General features: G+C 42.0%; 1 protein-coding gene and 1 non-coding gene across 2 annotated transcripts in view; one reads left to right on the top strand and one right to left on the bottom strand.

The window, feature by feature from the left end:
- The window catches only part of WWOX (WW domain containing oxidoreductase), a 1164534-nt gene that overhangs the window by 373191 nt on the left and 769208 nt on the right, over positions 1-22135 (bottom strand). The window lies entirely within an intron of this gene.
- LOC119949776 lies at positions 2750-2887 on the top strand. The gene has a single exon (XR_005457311.1). It is a non-coding gene; the product is annotated as a small nucleolar RNA SNORA7 (small nucleolar RNA).

Genomic DNA, 22135 nt, shown 5'->3' with positions numbered 1-22135 from the left:
TTGCTTTCACCTGAAGGCAGCCTCTCCTTTTGCTCTCTCCCAAGAGAGCCTCATCTCCTCCCCCACCCCCACCAATTTATGGGGAAAGGGGGAGGTGTTGGCGTGCTCCTTGCTTTTCAGTGCTACTTTTGCACCATCCTGGCCCCCGCCATGACTGACCTTTTTTTCCTTTGGAGCCAAATACCCTGCCTCTCTGACCCACTCTGATTACTAGCTGCCACTACTGGCTCCCTGGACCCACCTCCAATTTTCTGATCGATTTTGACACCTCCCTCACATTCCTTTTTTTTCCTGTGCACTGATCCTCAGAGACTTCGACAATCATCTGGACATCCCGGAAGACCCCTCCTGGCTGCCCACCTTCTAGTTCTCTCTCTCCCCTCAACTCTGCCGACACCTGCATCACACCACCCACTCACCAACTTGGAACACACATTGTTTCTCATCATCACTAGTCATTTCTCACCTCACCAACTCTAAAATCCTACTCTCGGACCGCAACTTCCTCACCTGCATTCTCTCCCATACCCCCACTCCAGGCAAAACAGCTCTCTTCCACCTACAGAGACCTCTGATCTCTAGACCCCATCTTCTTTTCCCAGGTCATCATTCCCCATTTGGACTCCCTACCCACCCTCCCCTCTCAACACACAAATCCATCCATGATTTAAAATCAGCACAGACTAGTGGAAAGAGCACGGGCCTGGGAGTCAGAGGACCTGGGTTCTAATCCTGGCTCTGCCACTAGCCTGCTGCTTGACCTTTGGCGAGTCACTTAACTTCTCTGTGCCTCAGTTTTCTCATCTGAAAAATAGGGATTCAATACCTTATTCTTCCTCCCCCTTAGACTGAGAGCCCCATGTAGGGCAGGGACTGTGAGTAAGCTGATTATCTTTTATCCACCCTAGTGCACGGCACTCTGCTTGGCACATCATAAGTGCTTAACAAATACCACGGTTATTATTTCCCTCTCTAGAGAACTAAGTACTCTGGGACCACTGTCCCTTTGTCGATAGCACAACCCCAACCCCCATCCCTGGATCACTGTCACTGTGCCCCTGCTCTCATGCTGCAGAGCACTGCTAGTGGAAATCCAGGTAATATTCTCACTTTGGCCACTTAGAATTCATCCTTATTTGCTTCTTCCACTCAGCAACACTGCTTCTCCTCCCTCAGACACCCATGCCCATTGCCTCCAAATATTCCAGACCTTCAACTCCTTCCTGAAGCCCCTAATGCCCCTACCTCCCCCTGCACTGACTCTTGCCCCAGATGGCCTTGTAAACTACTTTTCTGTTTAATATATTGTAGCCTACATGCAGGTATATTCAGGAGCAGTGTGGCCTAGTGGACAGAACATGGGCCTGGGAGTCAGAGGACCTGGGTTCTAATCCCAGGTCTGCCACGTGCTGGCTGTGTGATCTTGGGCAACTCATTTCGCTTCTCTGTGCCTCAGTTACCTCAACTGTAAAATGGGGATCCAATCCTTCTTCTCCCACCCACTTAAACTGTGAGCCTTGTGTGGGACAGTGACTGTGCCTGATCTGATTATCTTGAATCATCCCCAGTTCTTAAAACAGTGCTTGATGCGCAGTAAGTGCTTAACAGATACCACAATGATTATTATATATATAAAATATATTATTATTATTAGATATAGATTGCTTTCCAAACCTATCCCCTTCACCTGTGCTGTTGACCCCATACCTTTTCAACACCTAAAAACACTTGTGCCCACTCTTCTTCCCTCCTTGCCTACCATCTTCAGCTGCACACTCCCTGATGGCTCCATCCCATCTTTTCACTACCCCCTTAAGTCTTCAAACATGTCCATGCCTCCACTAGCATTAAAAAAAAAAAACTTTGGAAGTCACTTTGGGGGCTAAGGGGTGAGGGGGCCTATGCAATGGCATAGGAAGGATTCACTGTGGTGCCAGTTTTCCAGTCACTCAAGGGAACTCAGGGCTCCTCATGTAGCACACTACACACCTTAAGGAAAGTCATATAGCACACAACACTTGTAGTAGACAATAATAATAATTATGGTATTTGTTAAGTGCTTACTAGGTGCCAGTCACTGTACTAAGTGCTGGAGTAGATACAAACAAATCGGGTTGGACCCAGTCCCTGTCCCACGTGGGGCTTACAATCTCAATCCCCACTTTCCAGATGAGGTCACTGAGGCATACAGAAGGTCACACAGCAGAGAAGTGGCGAAGACAGGATTGGAACTCATGACCTTCTGACTCCCAGGCCCATGCTCTATGCATTACGCCTTTATGAGGGCCTCAACTATGTCCTCATTTCCTCTTTTCCCACTCTCTTCTGTGTCACCCTTGCACGTGGATTTGTACCCTGTTTTCACTCCTCGCTCAACCCCACAGCACTTGTGTATATATTCATAATTTATTTATTTGTATTAATGTCTGTCTCCCCCTCTAGACTGTAAGCTAATTGTGGGCAGGGAATGTGCCTACCAACTTTGTTATATTGTACTCTCCCAAGTGCTTAGTACAGTACTTTGAACACAGTAAGTACCCAATAAATATGACTGATTGATGATTGTATTCAGGATTTCCTGCCTAACAGGGTTAAGGGAATGTTGCCCCTTGTAGCAGACATGTGACTGTATTGATGGTTTCCTGCCTATCAAATGCCTCCTACAGTCACTTGTAGCCTACATACAATTGTGTTCAGGAGTTCCACCCCAACTGGGTTTAGATGTTTAGGACTTCCTGTCCCCTGATGTCCTCTCTCAGGATCACACCTGGAGAGTTCCCAGTACTCTACCAGTCTCGACTGTGGGAGGGAGAGTCAAGCAGAGGCCTACCCATTCCATTCCAAGCTTGGGCAGTGGCTAGCAAGTGGAAGGCAAGCTGCTACAAGTCAAAACTCACCTGTACTGGGCAGCAGTGGCATGGGAGACAGCCGAAAGTGGAGACTCAAATTTACTGCGTGGAAGGAGGCAATGGTAAACCACTTCTGTGAAGTGGTTTATAGAGAAGCAGCATGGCTCAGTGGAAAGAGCCCAGGCTTTGGAGTCAGTGGTCATGGGTTCAAATCCCGGCTCTGCCAATTGTCAGCTGTGTGACTTTGGGCAAGTCACTTAACTTCTCTGTGCCTCAATTCCCTCATCTGTAAAATGGGGATTTACTGTAAGCCCCCTAAGGGACAACCTGATCACCTTAACCTCCCCAGCGCTTAGAACAGTGCTTTGCACGTAGTAAGCATTTAATAAATGCCATCATTATTATTATTCTGTATTTTTACCAAGAAAACTCTACGAATACACCTACCAGAATGACTGCAGATGGAGGTGGGGCATTCTGGGAGAGGTGTGTCCGTGGAGTCGCTGTAGGTTGGAGATGACAAGGTCATAAGACAAGACAACCCCCTTGGGGATTCATTATCAGTATATTTGGAGTTTAGGTTCAGAGGGAAAAATGCCCTACAGACTGAGGGGTCCTGATTGGCAGAACCTGAAAGGTAGACTAAAAAAGGGGATCACTCCAAAACTAATTTAAGAGGAAAGTTCTACACATGAATATATTTTTTTTAAGGTCTGTATAAGACAATCTAGAAAAAGAGGAAGGGGAGGTGGTGCTGGATACAGGAACAAAGCGCTTAGTACAGTGCTCTGCACACAGTAAGCGCTCAATAAATACGATTGAATGAACAGTAAGCACTCAATAAATACGATTGAATGAATGAACGAAGGTGGTACCTGGAAGCGGGGGAGGGAAAGGTGTTCCGGGTGCTGCGTCATCCAGGGGGCGGGCAAGTACTGCATAAGGAGAGGAATGCGGAACTTCCTATCGGTGGATGCAGACCGCCCCAGCGCACGAACCCGGCAGCGTTGGGTGCCGACCAAACGAGACAGTAGCGCGGGATGCTGGCCGAAAGAGACGGCAGCGTGGGAAAGCTTGAACTTCAATAAAAGTTATCTTGCAATTCCTATTCTTCCCTGATTCAACACCGACTCGACGTTGCAACGGCCAGTGCACCCACTGAGCTATTGCATCTTCTCCCTTCTCCCTTTTTTCTCCAAACTACTCTCCCAGTGGGTGCTAACTCCACTTCCTCTCCTCCAACTCTCATTTTGATTCTCTACAATCCAATTTCACCCACTTCATTCAACTGAAACTGCTCTCTCCAAGGTCATCAGTAACTTCCCTCTTACCAAATCTAATGGACTCCACTCTGTCCTAATCCTGCTCGACCTCTCTGTTGCCTTTAAGACTGACTCACTCCCTTCTAGAAACACTAAGGTTTTTTACTGATAGTTTTCTCCTAGCTTTCCTCTGACCTCTCTGGCCAACTCTTCTCATTTTCTTTCAATGGCTCTTCCTCTGCCTCTCAGCCCCTATCTGAGGGTGTTCTTCAGGACTCTATTCTGAGTCCCTGTCTCTTCTCAACTTTCACTCACTCATTTGGAGAGCCCATCCACTTCCATAGAGAAGCAGCGTGGCCCAGTGGAAAGAGCCCGGGCTTTGGAGTCAGAGATCATGGGTTCAAATCCCGGCTCCGCCAACTGTCAGCTGTGTGACTTCGGGCAAGTCACTTAACTTCTCTGTGCCTCAGTTCCCTCATCTGTAAAATGGAGATGAAGACTGTGAGCCCCCTGTGGGACAACCTGATTACCTTGTATCCTCCCCAGTGCTTAGAACAGTGCGTTGCACATAGCGCTTAACAAATACCATCATTATTATAGGCTCGGCTACCACCTCTAAGCAGATGAATCCCAAATCTAACAATAATAATATTAATAATAGTAATGATAATGATAATAATAGTGGTACTTGGTAAGCACTTACTATGTGCCAAACACAGTACTACGCTCTGGGGGCAGATACAGCAGGACACAGTCCCTGCCCCACATATGGCTCAGAGTCCTAGAAGCAGCATGGCCTAGTGGATAGAGCACAGTTAGTGGCAAGATCAGCTTGGGAGTCAGAGGATGTGGGTTCTAATCTCACCTCCATCACTTGTCTGCTGTGTGACCTGGGGCAAGACACAACTTCTCTGTGCCTCAGTTACCTCATCTGTAAAATGGGGATTAAGGCTGTGAGCCCCACGTGGGACAAGGACTGTGTCCAACCTGATTAACTTGAATCTATCCCAGTGCTTAGAAAAGAGCTTGACACATAGTAAATGCTTATAGCAAAATTATTATTATTATTACTATTACAGTGCCTGATACATAGTAAGCGCTTAACAAATACCATTAAAAATGGAGGGAGAACAGGTACCAAATCATCCTCACTTAACAGATGAGAAAACTGAGCCATAGGGAAGTTAAATGACTTGCCCAAGCTCACACAGAGGGCAAATAGCTAAGTGGTAGACCCAGGATTAGAACCCAGATCATCTGACTCTCAGACCATGGCTCTTTCCACTAGACCACACTGCTTCCCTTGCTAGGCCAGGGCTAGCAATCTACCTTACTCCCTCTCTGCAATCTTGCATTTTCTCCTGCCTCCACGACTTCTCTATGTGGAGGTCCAACTGGAAACTCAAGTTCAATATTTCAAAAACTTAACTCATCTTCCCCTCCAAATCCTCTCCTCCACCAAACTTTTCCATCACCATTGGAAACCCCCAGACCTTATCCTCATAATCTTGTCACATTCTTGATTTCTCCCTCTCTTTCAACTCCCACATTTAGTCTATCGCCAAATCCTGTTGGATCTCCCTCTACAACGTTTTCAGGATCTGCCCCTCTAGATCATAAGCACCTTGAGAGCAAGGATAATGTCTACTAATTATATTGTACTTTCCCAAGAGGCTAGTACAAGACTCTAAGCGCTTAGTACAGTGCTCTGCACACAGTAAGCGCTCAATAAATATGACAATGAATGAATGCACACAAAAGGTACTTAATATTATGGATTGATTGACTGATTGATTATTCCTTTAACAGGTCCATTCAGAAATTTGCAAATAGTATCTGGTGTAGTTTTCATTTTTAAAGTGGGCTCATTGCTCAACATCAATCCTTATGATACTTCTATTTAGAAACTGATTTTTTTTCCAAACATCTGCCCCTTAGGGCATTCCTTTTAAATTTGGTTACAGCCTTGGTGGGGAAAACAGGGTTTTATTACAAACCAAGCCCCCCATACAGCACACCTGTATGGTAACATAAATTAGCTATAAGTCTTTTCGCTCCACCATGATGGTTCTATCTTAAATGACAATTTAAACACCTGAAATGTCTATTAGATGACTTAAAATAAATCATCAGATGGGTAGAAAACCATAAATCTTTGTTTCAATTCATTGATGTGTAAAAAAATACATCTAAAAGTAGAGAGGAAGGAAAACTGTTTAATTGTCATTAAGAAAGCCAATTCTTTGGAAGTATGAGCAAAAGGGTGGTGAAAAGTAGGGGTTTTTTTGAAATTCCATAGAAAATTCCTTTTTTGAACTGAATCTGCTCAGATAAGCCTACTCCAACCTAATGGTAATAGAGAGCTCAATGTGCAGAAAGGATAAATGCCTTTTGGAAACATATCTGTAGTTCTGTCTTCCGGCTCACTTGAAGGATCCTGATATCAACAAGTCTGCCTAATTGACAGATGGAATCAAATGGTTTTCCAGCACCCATCTCTGTTCCCTCACTTTGATGAGACCCCAAAGAACCTCAAGGCAGTCACCAGAGCCCTAAGCAGACTTTGTGGTAAGGTGAAGGTTAGTCCAAAGATAATCGAAACGCTGGCTAGTAGCTGTCAACCAGGGATACTCTCTGACCACTCAGGAAGCACAAAGAAGTGCTCCCAATCAACCTGCCAGCAGACCAACATCTCGTTCATTTTTGAACTAGTTTAATCAATCAATCAATGGTATTTATTGAGTGCTAACTATATGCAGAGCACTGTACTAAGCAGATGGGAGAGTACAATGCAACAGAGCTGGTAACTACATTCCATGCCCACAAGGAACTTAAAAACAATTACAGCTAAAACTACTAACTTCAAATCCCCCTACCATCAATAGGTAATGTGCAACATATTGTAAAGATCATTAGGCTACTAAATGCCTGACAGTGTGACCACCTGAAAAAGGGGAGGACCATATCGGCTATTCACTGGTAGGCTTAATAGTACTTTTGTTGGATTTTCCAGGATTTTCTTATTTCTAAGGTATGCATGTAAATAACTTCTTGATCGAACAAGTGAAAGTGAACTCAAATTTATAAAAAGTTGGATCTACAGAAACATGGAAGATCATCTTTCAACTGAAACCTTAGCTGCATCATAATTTTTAAAACATTTGCTTTAGAACATCAGACAAAATATAGCCCTTTCCTTTTCCTAAACATCATATATTAAAAAAATGACTTCAGTAGGGAGCACCATCCATCATTGGGAAGGTAAATCTTCTTTCCTTTGTTTTACAGCCAGGGAAACCTGGCCCAGATTAATACAGAGGTTTTAGGGGCAGGAACTCAGAGCTTCGTGATAGAGAAGCAGTATGGCCTAGTGGAAAGAGTATGGGCTTGAGTGTCAGAGGACCTAGGTTCTAATCTCGACTTTGATAAATGCTCACTTGTGACCTTGGGCAAGCAGCATGGCGTAGTGGATACCGCACAGGCCTGGGAGTCAGAAGGTTCTAATCCCGGCTCTGCCGCTTGTCTGCTGTGTGACCTTGGGCAAGTCTCTTCACTTCTCTGGGCCTCAGCTACCTCATCTGTAAAATGGGGATTGAGACTGTGAGCCCCACATGGGACAGGGAAGGTGTTCAACTGGATTTACTTGTATCCACCCCAGCGCTTAGTACAGTATCTGGCACATAGTAAGTGCTTAACAAATACCATACCACAAGTACTATTTAACTTCTCTGGGCCTCAGTTCTCCTGTTCTCCCTCCTAGCTAGACTGGTAGCCCCATGAGGGACAGGGACTGTGCCCAACCTAATTAACTTGTTTCTACCCTAGCACTAAGTTTTTGACACACAGTAAGTGTTTAACATATACCACCCCCCAAAACGAATGGGGGGGATCCTCCTAAAATAAACCAATAATCATACAAATATATATATATATAAATATAATGTATAATCTATTAGTTTGTCTATACATAACAGCTGTTCTAAGCTAAGTGGGTTATTTTTAATTAAAACTATATTTTACATTTTTAAAAAAGTCAGAGAAAGTTTTCATGTTAAAAGGCAAATTTAATATAACATTAATAGACACATACATAGTGGCCCTACAAAAATCTAACAGCCCTGAGCCCACAGGAGATTTAATCCAGCCCTGGAGAAAACAGACAAAAATTGCCTGAGTTAGCAGTGGGATCCAACTTTAAGAGTGGACTTCCATTTTATGAAAGAGAGGTTTGGGCCTCTTGAAGGAAGAGGGCCCACCAGAGGCAGGTATACAAAAATCAGATAATATGTTAACAGCCTTACTGTTCCAGCTTAGTGCCTATATATTAATAGGTGTTCTCAATCAGCTTTGGGTTGTTCTGAGATGACAATAGCAAAATGTTCAAAGTTATTGCAAATTCCTGCCTCCTTGTGTGTCTAGGCAGGAAAATGAACATTGAATGATACTAAAATTAAAATGAACTTCTTTCAAAATGGGTCCTATATAACTAAAAGTATATTTTATTTTATCATTGCTGCAAGTTTGTTATAAATGAATTTTAATATGGAAACATTCTCCTCAGCATTGATTTCTGAATCTTATTTATTTGTGGGTATATGCATAGGGTAGTTCTCGAAAAAAAAATAACGAAAATTTATGTATTATGAAATAAAGAACAATCAGAACATAAGGATTTCATTTTTCACATGTGTAAGTAGGTGGGTTTCCAGTTCCTTCAGAAAATCATTTGTCACTTTGCTCAAAAAGTTCATATCATAGCCATATGAAGATAGATTAGGTTAAAACTTCTCAGCACGTTTCTCATTTGGGCTATCTGCCTAACTGGAAACCCTTTTCATCCAAGACATCCTAAGGGGGTGCGCTCCGTGAGAAAGCAATGAAATGGAGAAAAATGGGGCAAAGCCTTTTAAGTAAAGCAACACTAAATCAACTGCCCAACTCCTTACAAACCTAATCCTCACCCATCATCTGCTGAGAAAACAGACTTAACAAGGGCAAAGCATCAACGACTTGTTGACATAATTAGACCTGGCTTTGGGAGAAGCGGGGAGGGGGAGAGAAGGGAGAGTTGTTAGCCAACTTGACAGAATTGTGCAAGTTTTTATTACTAAAGTTCAGCCAAGTTTCATATCTGGCTGGTTCTTTGACTTTCGCATTTCCCAGCTTGGCCAAAAAAACCCCCACATTCCAGTGGTTTTTTTTAATTTTATTTTTCCAGTTTTATATTAGTTGATAATTGAAGATTATATGAGTTCTTTAAGTGGACAAATGGTTTTGGCAACTCAGCAGTAACCTGAAGATAATATAACCTTTACGTTCATGAGAAAATGAAGGTTATAAGAAGCAGGAATCAGAATGCTATCAAATATATAAACATGGCTCTGGATATACTTTGGAAATGCTGTTGGCTTCCCTGCCCTCTTATTAGCCAGAAGTTGGTAGTTTTGAGTAGTTATTTCCTCAGCACCACCAGGTGATGAAGAGTTACAGACGATCGGAATCTGTTATCCCACTCAATTTTGTTTGTCCAACACTCACACGGAAAGCAGAACATTTTCCAGGTCGGAGCAGTCGATTTTGATCCAACCTACCTACTTCTTTGTTTTAGTCTGATAGTAAGGTGGGATAAATTTGGACACTTACTTTTCCTGGAGTCAAGCAGTTTTGAGGTTTCAACTTTGGAATTGGCCAGATAATTGCCTTAATTCTCCACTTTCATGTTCCCAGTGTGGGCACAACCATAAAGAAACCACTTTTAAGAAAGTGGAATGAGTTTTTTTCTTATATACCTGCCATGCTCCTATGTAATGGTAGCGGTCACCTTTGGGGAATACTCTACTGCTCCACAGTCTACAGTAAAACAACAGCCGATGCATTACATTCTCCATGATTCTGTTCTGTAGTGAATTTCTTGGGATCTGTTGGGATCTGTATTAAGTGTTAAAACATTGTACCCAGAGGAAGAAGGGACTTTTTAAAAACAAAGGGTTGTGCTTTTATCTGCCCTTTTATCCACACATCAAGCTATCATTTTGTGTGTGTAGTTTTTCTTCATTTTTTCAAAATAAAATAGAACCAATCTTACCTGCAAGGCTCTTTGTCTGGTAGACTTCAGAAATTGGCAGAACTTTGAGCAAGCTCTTTTACAAGTCCATAGTTTCTATTTTCACTTTAAATGAAATCACTGTTAAACACAGCCTATTTAAAGCCCAAATGCTGATAAATCCAGGAAGGATGTAAATGAAATGTTACATCTGGTGTCTTCATTGCATTAGTGTCCATGATAAAATGCATTTAAATATTATGTTGTTTCTTTGGAGAAAAATATCGTGTGGTGGAGGGAAAAAATGGTTTTTTGCCTAAGGTGATTTAGTTGATCTAATAATTTGTATTGCAGCATGGTCTAGTGGCAAGTGTTCGGGTTTGGGAGTCAGAGGACGTGGGCTCTAATGGCAACTCCACAATTTGTCTGCTGCATGGCCTTGGGCAAGTCACTTAACTTCTCTGTGACTCAGTTACCTCATCTGTAAAATGGGGAGTAAGACCATGAGCCCCACATGGGACAAACTGGTTACTCTGCATCTACCCCCAGTGCTTAGAACAGTGCTTGGCACATAGTAAGCACTTAACAAATATCATAATTCAGCGCTTACAACAGTGCTTGGCACATGGTAAGCACTTAACAAATATCATTATTACTATCTATTCATTCAGTTGTATTTATTGAGTACTTACTGTGTGCAGAGCACTCTATTTAGCACTACAATAAACAGACACATTCCCTGCCCACAACAGCATGGCTTAGTGGATAGCACAGGCCTGGGAGTCAGAAGGATTTGGGTTCTAATACTGACTCCGCCACATGTCTGTGGTGTGACCTTGGACAAGTCACTTAACTTCTCTGGGCCTCAGTTACCTCATCTGAAAATGGGGATTAAGAGTGTGAGCCCCACGTTGGACAAGGACTGTGTCCAACCAGATTAACTTCTAGACTATGAGCTCGTTGTTGGGTAGGGACCATCTCTATATGTTGCCAACTTGTACTTCCCAAGCGCTTAGTACAGTGCTCTGCACACAGTAAGCGCTCAATAAATACGATTGATGATGATGATGATGATGATATGTGCATAAGTGCTGTGGGACTGGGACGGGGGATGAAAAAAGGTAGCAAGTCAGCCTGATGCAGAGGGGAGTGGGAGAAGAGTATTCAGGCTACTTGGTACAATAGACTAGGAGAGATATCATTCCCAATGCCATTTCAGAAATGTCCAATGTGTGACCTTGGGCAAGTCATTTAACTTCTCTGTACCTCAGTTACCTCAACTGCAAAATGTTCTCCCTCCTACTTATGTGAGCCGCATGTGGGACAAGGACTGTACCTGGCCTGATTAACTGTGTCTACCTTAGCATTTAGAACAGCGCGGGGCACACAGTAAACGGCTTAACAAATACCATAAAACATGTTTCAAATACCTTTTAAATCATTCGTTCACTCAGTCATATTTATTGAGCACTTACTGTATGCAGAGCGCTGTACTAAGTGCTTACATTCCCAAACTGACCTTCAACCTGTACCTCTCTCAACTCTTCCCCTCTCTCTTGCCCCCAATCAGTTCTGTCACTCATGCTTTTCCACCAGGCTGGAAATCCCTCCATCCACGTCACCCAACAGACCCCAGCTCAAAGCCCTCCAAAAATCCCACCTCCTCCAACAAACTTTCCCCAAACCCACGTCACATCAGCCAATTAGCCACTTCTAGGACTTATATGTTAGCTTAAGTCCTCCCTCTGCAGTTATGAGTATATATACAATCAATTGTACAGTCAATTAATGTATTCTTGAGAAGCAGCATGGCACAGTGGATAGAGCACGGTCCTTGGAGTCAGAAAGTCATGGGTTCACAGTGTCTGTTGTGTGACTTTGGGCAAGTCACTTAACTTCTCTGTAAAATGGGGATTAAGACTGTGAGCCCACCGTGGGACAACCTGATCACCTTGTAACCTCCCCAGAGCTTAGAACAGTGCTTTGCACATAGTAAGTGCTTAATAAATGCCATTATTATTATTATTATAGTAAGCACTTAAATGTCACCCATTATTATAATAATAATAATAATGTTGGTATTTGTTAAGCTCTTATTATGTGCCAAGCACTGTTCTAAGCACTGGGGTAGATCAGGTTGTCCCAAGTGGGGCTCACAGTCTTCATCCCCATTTTACAGATGAGGGAACTGAGGTCCAGAGAAGTGAAGTGACTTGCCCAAAGTCACACAGCTGGCAAGTGGCAGAGCCAGGATTAGAACCCATGACATCTGGCTCCCCAGCCCATGCTCTTTCCACTGAACCATGCTGCTTCTCTTATGTATTCTCTTATGTATTCTGATTACCCCATTTACAAATATATGGGAAGCATATGGGAAGCAGCATGGCATAGCAGATAAAGCACGGGCCTGGGAGTCAGAAGGCCATGGGTTCTAATCCCAGCTCTGCCCCTTGTCTCCTGTGTGACCTTGGGCAAGTCACTTCATTTCTCTGGGCCTCAGCTCCCTCATCTATAAAATGGGGATTGAGACTGTGATCACCATGTGGGAAAGGGACTGTGTCCAACCTGATTTGCTTTTATCCACCCCAGCACTTAGTACAGTGCCTGGCACATAGTAAGTGCTTAACAAATACCAGAATTTTTATTATTATTATATTTATGTCTGTCTCCCTGATTACAGTGCAAGCTCCTTGTGGACAGAGAATGTTTCATGCTTCTGTTGCCCTTTCCCAAATGCTTAATAAAGTGTATTTCACACAGCAGTTAATTAATACCTTTACTACTATTAGTACTACCACTACTACTACTACTACTCATATAACCATCAGCACCCAGAATAGAATCTAATGGCAGTATGTATCCAAAAAAAAAACCCAAAACCCCCCAAAACCTTCATGAAGTTAACATGCTCCTGTAAATACCACAAGTCCTGCTACTCAGGGGCCTCAAAGAAATCTTTCCAAATTTGGTTTCCCCTTTATATGACATTCTGTCAGAATTTCAAAGGCTTCTATGCCCAAGAAGGAAAGTGAATGGAATTGCTGTGGGCAGATCAGTGAGTCTCCTTAAAGCTTAATTGTAGTTGGGAACAGGAGGCAGCTGCTAGTGGGTTTTTTTGGAGGGAGATGTGCCATTGACACGTTTGGATTAGGGCAGAGGTACTGTCAATGTGGGGAGTTAGCTGAAATATTCTGAAGGGAGAATATTTTCTAAGCTGCATTCTTCTTCTTCAAACGCCATCAAGTCATTCCTGACCCATAGCGACTCCATGGACACACCCTCTTTGGAACGACCCATCTTCTGTCATAAAGTCATTCTGGTATGTGTATCCATAGAGTTTTCTTGGTATAGATACAGAAGTGGTTTACCATTGCCTTCTTCCGCGCGGTAAAAACTTGAGTCTCTGCCGTTGTCTTTGATCAACATTTTGATCACTTGATCACCCACCTTTGATTCTTTCCCAGGCCGCTGCTGCCCAGCACAGGTGAATCGGCTTTGCCTGATGTTTCAGCTTAGAACTTTCCATTATGGGTAACTCTATATGGCACAGCTCTAAGCTTCATCAGCATACGCAAACTCTCCTGCCACTATAAGGCGTCGATTCATTACAGGACAGAAAAACACATATAGCTTGAGCAATATGCATGCTACTAAGACCAGGAGGCATTGAGAGCCTAATAAAGATACCAAATAATATTTTAATCAGAAAACCATATAACCAAATGCAATCTGGGGCATTCCGAACAGTCCATATGCCAAACTCAAAATATATGCACTGACGATCCATTACTACTGAAGGGAGTTCTGCCTTACTTTCAAAGATCACTATATCTTGTTCTTTTGGGGAGGAGGGGTTCATAAGGTAAAGGAGAGGAAGGAAGCACTCTATAGGCAAATGGTGATTTTGCTCTGCTGGGGACATAAAATTCATTTAAGCATTTTAACCCTGATGAGAATTAGATCAAAGTCATTCACATTGGCCAAGCTTGCCTCCATCTCTCATGCAATGTTTGATTTTGGAGTAATACTGAGGAGGACTTGGTCTTCGTCCACACTGACCCCCGAACACCTTGGTTAATAGGATTTTTCACTCCCCAAAATGTCTGCTAAAGTGCCAGAGGAAGTGGTATCTAGACTACGACTGATAATATATGTGCATCCCACTGAATTAATCCTAAAAATTCTCCTAATTTCTAAGGAATTTTTTAATGTTGCTCCCCTTCCTCTATTCTACCTCCAAGTCTCACAGGTAAGCTTTAAATAGGAACATGGTAAAAACTGAGCCATTTAAATCAAGAAAGATCTTATCAAGAGAAAAGTAATTGAGACCAATGAATGCCTGAAATTAGGCATTGGCGGAGTTGGGTGCATTCATGTCTTGGAAAGGATATATATAGAACAAAGTTTAAGAAGCATTTAATCTTTTCATTTGGTTAAAGAATATGGCAGGTAATTGTTCAAAGGACATACACATGTTTCAAGACCAACAGAAATGTGGCTGGAAGATAGTCTAAATCTCAAAGTTCAGAAGTCAACTCTAATAAGCGATAAGTAGATCACGAGAATTACAGGCTTATCAGCTTCAGCCTTATTGAGGCATATTCTTCCAGTGTGTGAACTGTGAATAATGGGAGCTGCATTAACTATTTCAAGCCCTTGGGGAACGATTCCATAGACTTGACCAATAAAGCGCAGATGAGACCTTAGCACTAGATTTATTATAAGGAAGCAACTAGGAGAATCTGTCTGAATGTATCTCCACTAATTATCATATCCATAAGTAGACAGGTTTGGAAAGCAATTTTCATGGTAATACTCCAGCCAAAAGAAACTGGAATGAATCCCAAGTCATGAGGCCACCCAACCTACATCATCTGTTAGTTAATGAGGGTCCATTCCAAGGCTGACGATCTTGTAGGGGATGAAACGCTGTATGGCACAGAATGCCATTAAAAAACAAACAAACAAACAAAAAAGCCCAAACTTCTTGTAAAACCTCAGGTGTATGGTCCTTGACTAATTACAGGTAGTCAAGTAAGAAGAGAAGAAGCAAATTCATATAAGAGCTAGTAAATTAAACAAGACAGTGGGAAAAATAAGCTATAAGACACTGGGAGAAATAGGCAGAGCCTCTCAAAGGTTAGCACTCAGATCACCACAGATTCTAATCTAGATAAATGACCTTGTCAGAGAAGTAACTACAAACTTGCCAAATCTGCTGACCAAGTCAAATTAGTGAAGATAGTAAATGCATAAGGGGAAAAATAAAAATGACCAGGATTTGAATTTTCTGTACTCATCTTGGCTGACGCACGACAAATGAAATTGACATTGACAATATAAAGTAACAGATGCTAGTTTATAGTAAGCAAATACCAAATGAACATGATTGATTTCGAAGGGGGAATTTAAAAAGAAAAAAAGGTCTTCGGAATAATGGCTAAAATGCTCCATCAGAAGCTCCACCCAATGTAGGGAAAAGAGCAGTTTTACGGAAATTTGCTTATTCCTTTTATAACCCAAGACAAAATGTAGGCCCATTGACTGTACCATGGATTATTCTCCGAACAACAACAAATATATATATATATATATATATATATATATATATATATATATATTATCGAGGCTCCTGGAAACAGCAAGGCCTAGTGGAAAGAGCATGGGCCTGGGAGTGAGAGGACCTGGGCTCTGTGTCTGCTGTGTGACTTTGGGAAAGTCACTTCATTTCCCTGTGCCTCAGTTACCACATCTGTAAAATGGGGATTAAAACTGTGAGCCCCATGTAGGACAGGACTGTGTCTAGCCTGATTATCTTGCATCTACACCCAGAACTTAGTACAGTGTCTGGCACGTGGTAAGCACTTAAATACCATTTAAAAAAAACCAGCTGTAGAATGGCACTCTGTTCTCATCAACATCTTACAAAGTACTTTGAATAGAAAATTTGAAAGGTATTAAGAAAAGAAGAAACCTGATTTCTTGTCTAAAAAGTACGCTATTTCTAAAGCTTAGTGGTGATGGTGGTGGTGGTAAGCTATTAGTGGATAGTATTTGAAACTTCAAATACCTCTGAAAAACATATGCCAATTTGACTTACATTTGGTATAAGCTGCCATTGAGAGTCAAGTTAATGAAAATCAGAGAAAACATAGAAAACATTTATGTATCAAGAGAAACTTTTTGACACACAGGGCTTCATGTCCGACAACTCAGACTAATGAGATGGGAGAAAAATTATTGACATATCTATGATATTAATTAAATGGTATTAATAAAAAATGACATTCAAACATGGACAGACCAAGAAGAATTAATTACCTTTTCTTAATGTATTATTTAACAAGATTCATAATAAGTAGTGATTATCATGTTCATGAGATTTTGTAATTTTATCTTTATGGCAAAATAATCTCATACAATGATGAGTCTAATCCGATTAACTAGTATCTACCCCAGTATTTAGAACAGTGCTGGACACACAGAAAGCTCTTCACAAATATCATAATGATAGTAATAACTGTGGCATTTGTTAAGCACTTACTATGTTCCAGGCACTGTACTAGGTGCTTGGGTACATACAAGATAAGTGGGTTGAGCATAGTCCTTGTCCCACATAGCGCTCACAGTCTTAATCCCCATTCTACAGATGAGATGACTGAGGCTCAGAGAAATTATGTGACTTGCCCAAGGTCACGCAGAAGACAAGTGGTGGAGCCGGGATTAGAACCCAGGTTCTTCTGACTCCTAGGAGCTAGGCTCTACCCACTAGGCCATGCTGCTTCTGTATAATATTATACAATATATTATAACATTATAACATATAGTACAACAATAAAATAATGTAATCTTACAGTACTATACAATATATAGCAATATAATACATAATAATTAAGACTGTGAGCCCCATATGGGGCTGATTATCTTGTACCTATCCCAGCATTTAGTACAGTGACTGGCACATAGTAAGCACTTAACAAATACAATTTAAAAAGAAAGAATACTCCATCTCTGAAAAAAGCAAACCATAAGGACATGTAATATTTCAATTGTTCATCCATCTCTCAAGGATGGCTTTGCCACATTCAGAGCTTGGTGGCTTTAGGTAGTCATTTTATGCAGCTTGATTTTCCTTGATTTTCCAAAAAGGAGCTTCTAACCCTAATTTAGCTACAAAACCTGTGCATAGGCATAGGGCAGCAATGCTGCTAGTTGGCAAATACCAATAATTTGGGGATTTTTATGCCATGCAAATAATTCGTGTTCGTAGAAAATGTGAAGTTTTGGAATGTTTTGTCTGGGCAAAATAAGCATGCAAGCCATGAGAAACCACCACCGGTAAATATCAAATATTGTGCCTCAGTCAATCATTTACTGTAATACAGTAGCTTTATTGTGAGAAACTCTAAGGGCTTTACAAATCCCTTCAGAGCTTTAATGAAGCACCAAATTTAATGTGCTAATGCAGTAATTATCTAAATGGTATCCTAGTGACTTAAAAGTTAATTCAGCTTCCCAAATAGCCACCTTCATCAGGTAGATAAAGGACAAGAATTATACTTCTCACTTTAGAAACAGGTTCAGCCCAGAGAGACTAAGCAACTTTTCCACAGTCACACAGTATACTTGTGGAAGTTCAAATAGTCACAGTTAGCGGGTTCCAAAAGGTTCATATAAATGTTCCTATGCAGCAAAATGATACCTTCCAGAGTACTTCTGAGTGGATTTTACCTTGACAATGATTTCTGGATTTCCTTACTAGCCAAAGGGCAAATCCATGAGCAAATCCTGGAAGTGACAGAGAATCTGACCTTGGGTGGTGTAATTGACAAACACCTCCCTCAGCCTGGCAAAGTGGCTGTTACAGTTTGATTGTACTTTCAGTGCCAGTAAACCATCTAGTTAGTGCTATTGAATAGTGCCACAGTGGTCCATTTCTCCCAGACTGTGTACAGTGCCTGGCACATAGCAAGCGCTTAACAAATACCACAGTTATTATTATTATTAGGGTCTGGGACAATAGCCCTGAGCAGTCTTAAGGGAAGGATGGCCCTGAGTTTGCAGTCAGTATCTCAAAATACCCCCAAATTAATTAGATACAATTAGAATAAAGGATGGAGTTGTGTTGCCAGTACAGAGGACACAGCACATCTCTTAGAGTTGTGAGATCTAGATTCTAGTCAATCAATCAATCGCATTTATTGAGTGCTTACTGTGTGCAGGGCACTGGACTAAAGAACTTGGAAGAGTAAAACACAACAATATGAGACACATTCCCTGCCCACAACAAGCTTACAGTCTAGAGGGGAGACAGACATTAACATTAATAAATAAATAAACTAAGGCTATGTACATAAGTGCTATGGGGCTGGCGGTAGAGGTAGTGAATAAAGGGAGCAAGTTCAGGTGACACAGAAGGGAGTGGGAGAAGAAGAAATGAGGGCTTAGTCAGGGAAGGCCTCTTGGAGGAGATGTGCCTTCAATAAAATTTTCAGGAGGGAGAGTAATTGTCTGTCAGATATGAAAAGGGAGGGTGTTCCACGCCAGAGGCAGGATGTCGGCGAGAGTTCGGTGGGGAGAAAGACAAAATTGAGGTACAGTGAGTAGGTTGGCAGGAGAAGCAGTAGTCACAGGAGCAGCAGTGTGATCTAGTGGAAAGGGACATAATAATAATAACGATGTTGATGGTATTTGTTAAGCGCTTACAATGTACCAAGCACTGTTCTAAACGCTGGGGTAGATACAAGGTAATCAGGTTGTCCCACGTGGGGCTCACAGTCTTAATTCCCATTTTACAGATGAGGTAACTGAGGCACAGAGAAGTTAAGACTTGCCCAAAGTCACACAGCTGAAAAGTGGTGGAGCCAGGATTAGAACCCATGACCTCTGACTCCCAAACCCATGTTCTTTCTGCTAAGCCACGCTGCTTCTCTCTGTGCCTGGAAGTCAGAGGACCTGGGTTCTAATCCCAGCTCTGCCACTTGTCTGCTGTGTGATCTTAGGCAAGTCACTTAACTTTTCTGTGCCTCAGTTACCTCATCTGTAAAATGGGGATTAAATCCTTCTCTCGCCTACTTAGAGCATGAGCCACACGTGGGACAGGGACCGTGTCCAACTGGATTATCTTGCGTTGATGCCTGGCACATAGTAAGTGCTTAACAAGTACCATAAAAAAGATTCTTCAAGTGGAGTCAGTCAGTCAACTGTATTTATTGAGCACTTACTGTGTGCAGAGCACTTTAGTAAGTGCTTGGAGAATATAATGTAACAATATAACAGACACATTCTCTGCCCACAGTGAGTTTACAGTCTGGAGTGGGAGACACATTAATATAAATAAATAAAATTACAGATATGTTTATAAGTGCCATGGGGCTGGGAGGGGTGATGAATAAAGGGAGCGAGTCATGGTGATACCAAAGGGAGTGGAAGAAAAGAAAAGAGGGCTTAGTCAGGGAAGGCCTCTTGGAGAAGATGTGCCTTTACTAAGGCTTTGAATTGGGGGAGAGTAATTGCGGAGTAAAAGTGGAGGAATACCTGCTAGGGCTAAGCCATCATTGCTGAATATTTCTGACTGAAGAAGCGCTTTGGTTGTTCTATGAGGTGGATAGGCTCAGCAGGAATCCTGGAAGGTAGCTGGCAAATGTGGATGGCAAAGACTGCAGTGGCTACAAAGGGCAGCCAGGTCTGGTAAGTTCTGGTGTTATAATAATAATAATAATGGCATTTATTAAGCACTTACTATGTGCAAAGCACTGTTCTAAGCGCTGGGGAGGTTACAAGGTGATCAGGTTGTCCCACGGGGGGCTCACAGTCTTAATTCCCATTTTACAGATGAGGTACTGAGGCACAGAGAAGTTAAGTGACTTGCCCAAAGTCACACAGCTGACAATTGGTGGAGCCGGGGTTTGAACTCATGACCTCTGACTCCAAAGCCCATGCTCTTTCCACTGAGCCATGCTGCTACTATGGTACAGCACTGACACCATGCTGAAATTGCTTCAACCGTAAATGGGTCCTGCACACTGTGAGTGCCAGCGTGGAAACCACCATCAATATAATCTATTCCTTCACCCAGGTTTTTTGGTCAAGAAGTCTCAAGACCAAGGGCAAGGGATAGCATCTACTCCCTCTACTGTCATACTCTCCCAAGTGCCCATTACAGTGTTCGTCCCACAGTAGACACTCAGTAAATACCACTGATTGAAGCTCATCCCTCATTCTTAGTGGGAAACCTCATCTCCTCCTCTTCTCCTCCTCCCCATCCCCCCAGTCCTACCTCTTTCCCCTCCCCACAGCACTTGTATATATTTGTACAGATTTATTACCCTATTTATTTCACTTGTACATATTTACTATTCTATTTATTTTGTTAATGATGTGCATACAGCTTTAATTCTATTTGTTCTGACGATTTTGACACCTGTCTACATGTTTTGTTTTGTTGTCTGTCTCCCTCTTCTAGACTGTGAGCCCATTGTTGGGTAGGGATTGTCTCTATATGTTGCCCACTTGTACTTCCTAGGCGCTTAGTACAGTGCTCTGCATACAGTGAGCGCTCAATAAATACGATTGAATGAATGAATCATCATAAAGGGTGGGAGGAAAGCAACAAATCAATTCTCAATTCAGATGGATATGTGAGGTCCTGATACATCTCCAGACCACATTTAGATTGTTGGCTGGTGGGAAAAGGGAGGTTTTCCTCTCCAAATTTTTGAAACCCTCATATAGATACTAAGATTTGAAATCCTGGCTCCACCACTTGTCTGCTGTGTGACCTTGGGCAAGCCACTTAACTTCCCTGTGCCTGTTACCTCATCTGTAAAATGGGGATTGAGACTGTGAGCCCCACATGGGACAAGGGACTGTGTCCAACCTGATTTGCTTGTATCCACCCCAGAGCTTAGTACAGAATCTGGCACAGAGTAAGCGCTTAACAAATACCATAATTATTATTATTATTATTATGTGTTACTGTTCTTAGAATAAGCTGTCCTGGGTTAAGACTTGGGACCGTTCATGTTGATATTTCTTGCCTTAAACAATAAAATGCTCAGATAAAATCAAAGCTTCCAACCCACTTTCCTCTGCTTTGATACATCTGAATCAGCTTTAGTCACCATTATTAATTAGAAACCATGTAGAAGCCAAAACATTTTAAATAAACCCAGGCTTGGATGTTAAAACTGTCATTTTTTACATGTCCTCATGATTCAAGGATTAATGGACCTTAAAACAATCATAAAACACCAAGGCTTCTTTCCAGTTCAGAAGAATAAGAATAGTTTTATTTCTGCTTCCACCTTCCATCCTTAAATTCACTGTGTATCACTGGGCACTGTAAACACTTTTAAGTATTTTGACATTGTGGTGGAAGATGTTGTTAATCTGTTTCCTCCCCGACCTTCATTGGTTCTATGCCTGTTAGGATTAATAGGAAAACCCAAGAAAAAATCAAGGAATTACTGGAGATTTGGCTTTTACAGCAATAAGTACATACTAATATTTAGATTTTGGTACCAATTACCCAACAACTTTTAGGAAGGCAAATTTGTCCCCCCACAAAAAATAATCAGAGCTCAGGAAATCCTCGTGGAGTGAGGAAGGTACTGGGAAACATTAATCCTACAGAATGGAAGGGTGAATGTCCTAGTCCAGACTGAGAAACGTAGAGTACATTTTCAGGACTCAGTGAAGCAGTGGCCTGGACAGATTATGAAGGACCAGAAAGTAAACCACTCCAATGAACAATGTTTTCCCACTGTGCTTGTAGATCCACGAGGGGAAAACATACTCATTCCCTTCAGTGTCTTCTGCCACGATCAGACTGAAACTTTGACTGAGGCCATCCACAGCTTGGGTACAGGGGACATTCTGCCAAGTACACCTCTACAAGGGTTAATCCCAGCCTCGTCTCTCGCCCCCCAATTACAAAATTCACTCCGTTTGCTTCCATTGGAAGGACTCTAAGGAATCTC

This window comes from Tachyglossus aculeatus, chromosome X2 (genome assembly GCF_015852505.1).
Source record: "Tachyglossus aculeatus isolate mTacAcu1 chromosome X2, mTacAcu1.pri, whole genome shotgun sequence".
Classification (NCBI taxonomy): domain Eukaryota; kingdom Metazoa; phylum Chordata; class Mammalia; order Monotremata; family Tachyglossidae; genus Tachyglossus; species Tachyglossus aculeatus.
Note: the sequence above shows the minus strand (reverse complement) of the source record. Positions and strands in the feature narration are given on the sequence as shown.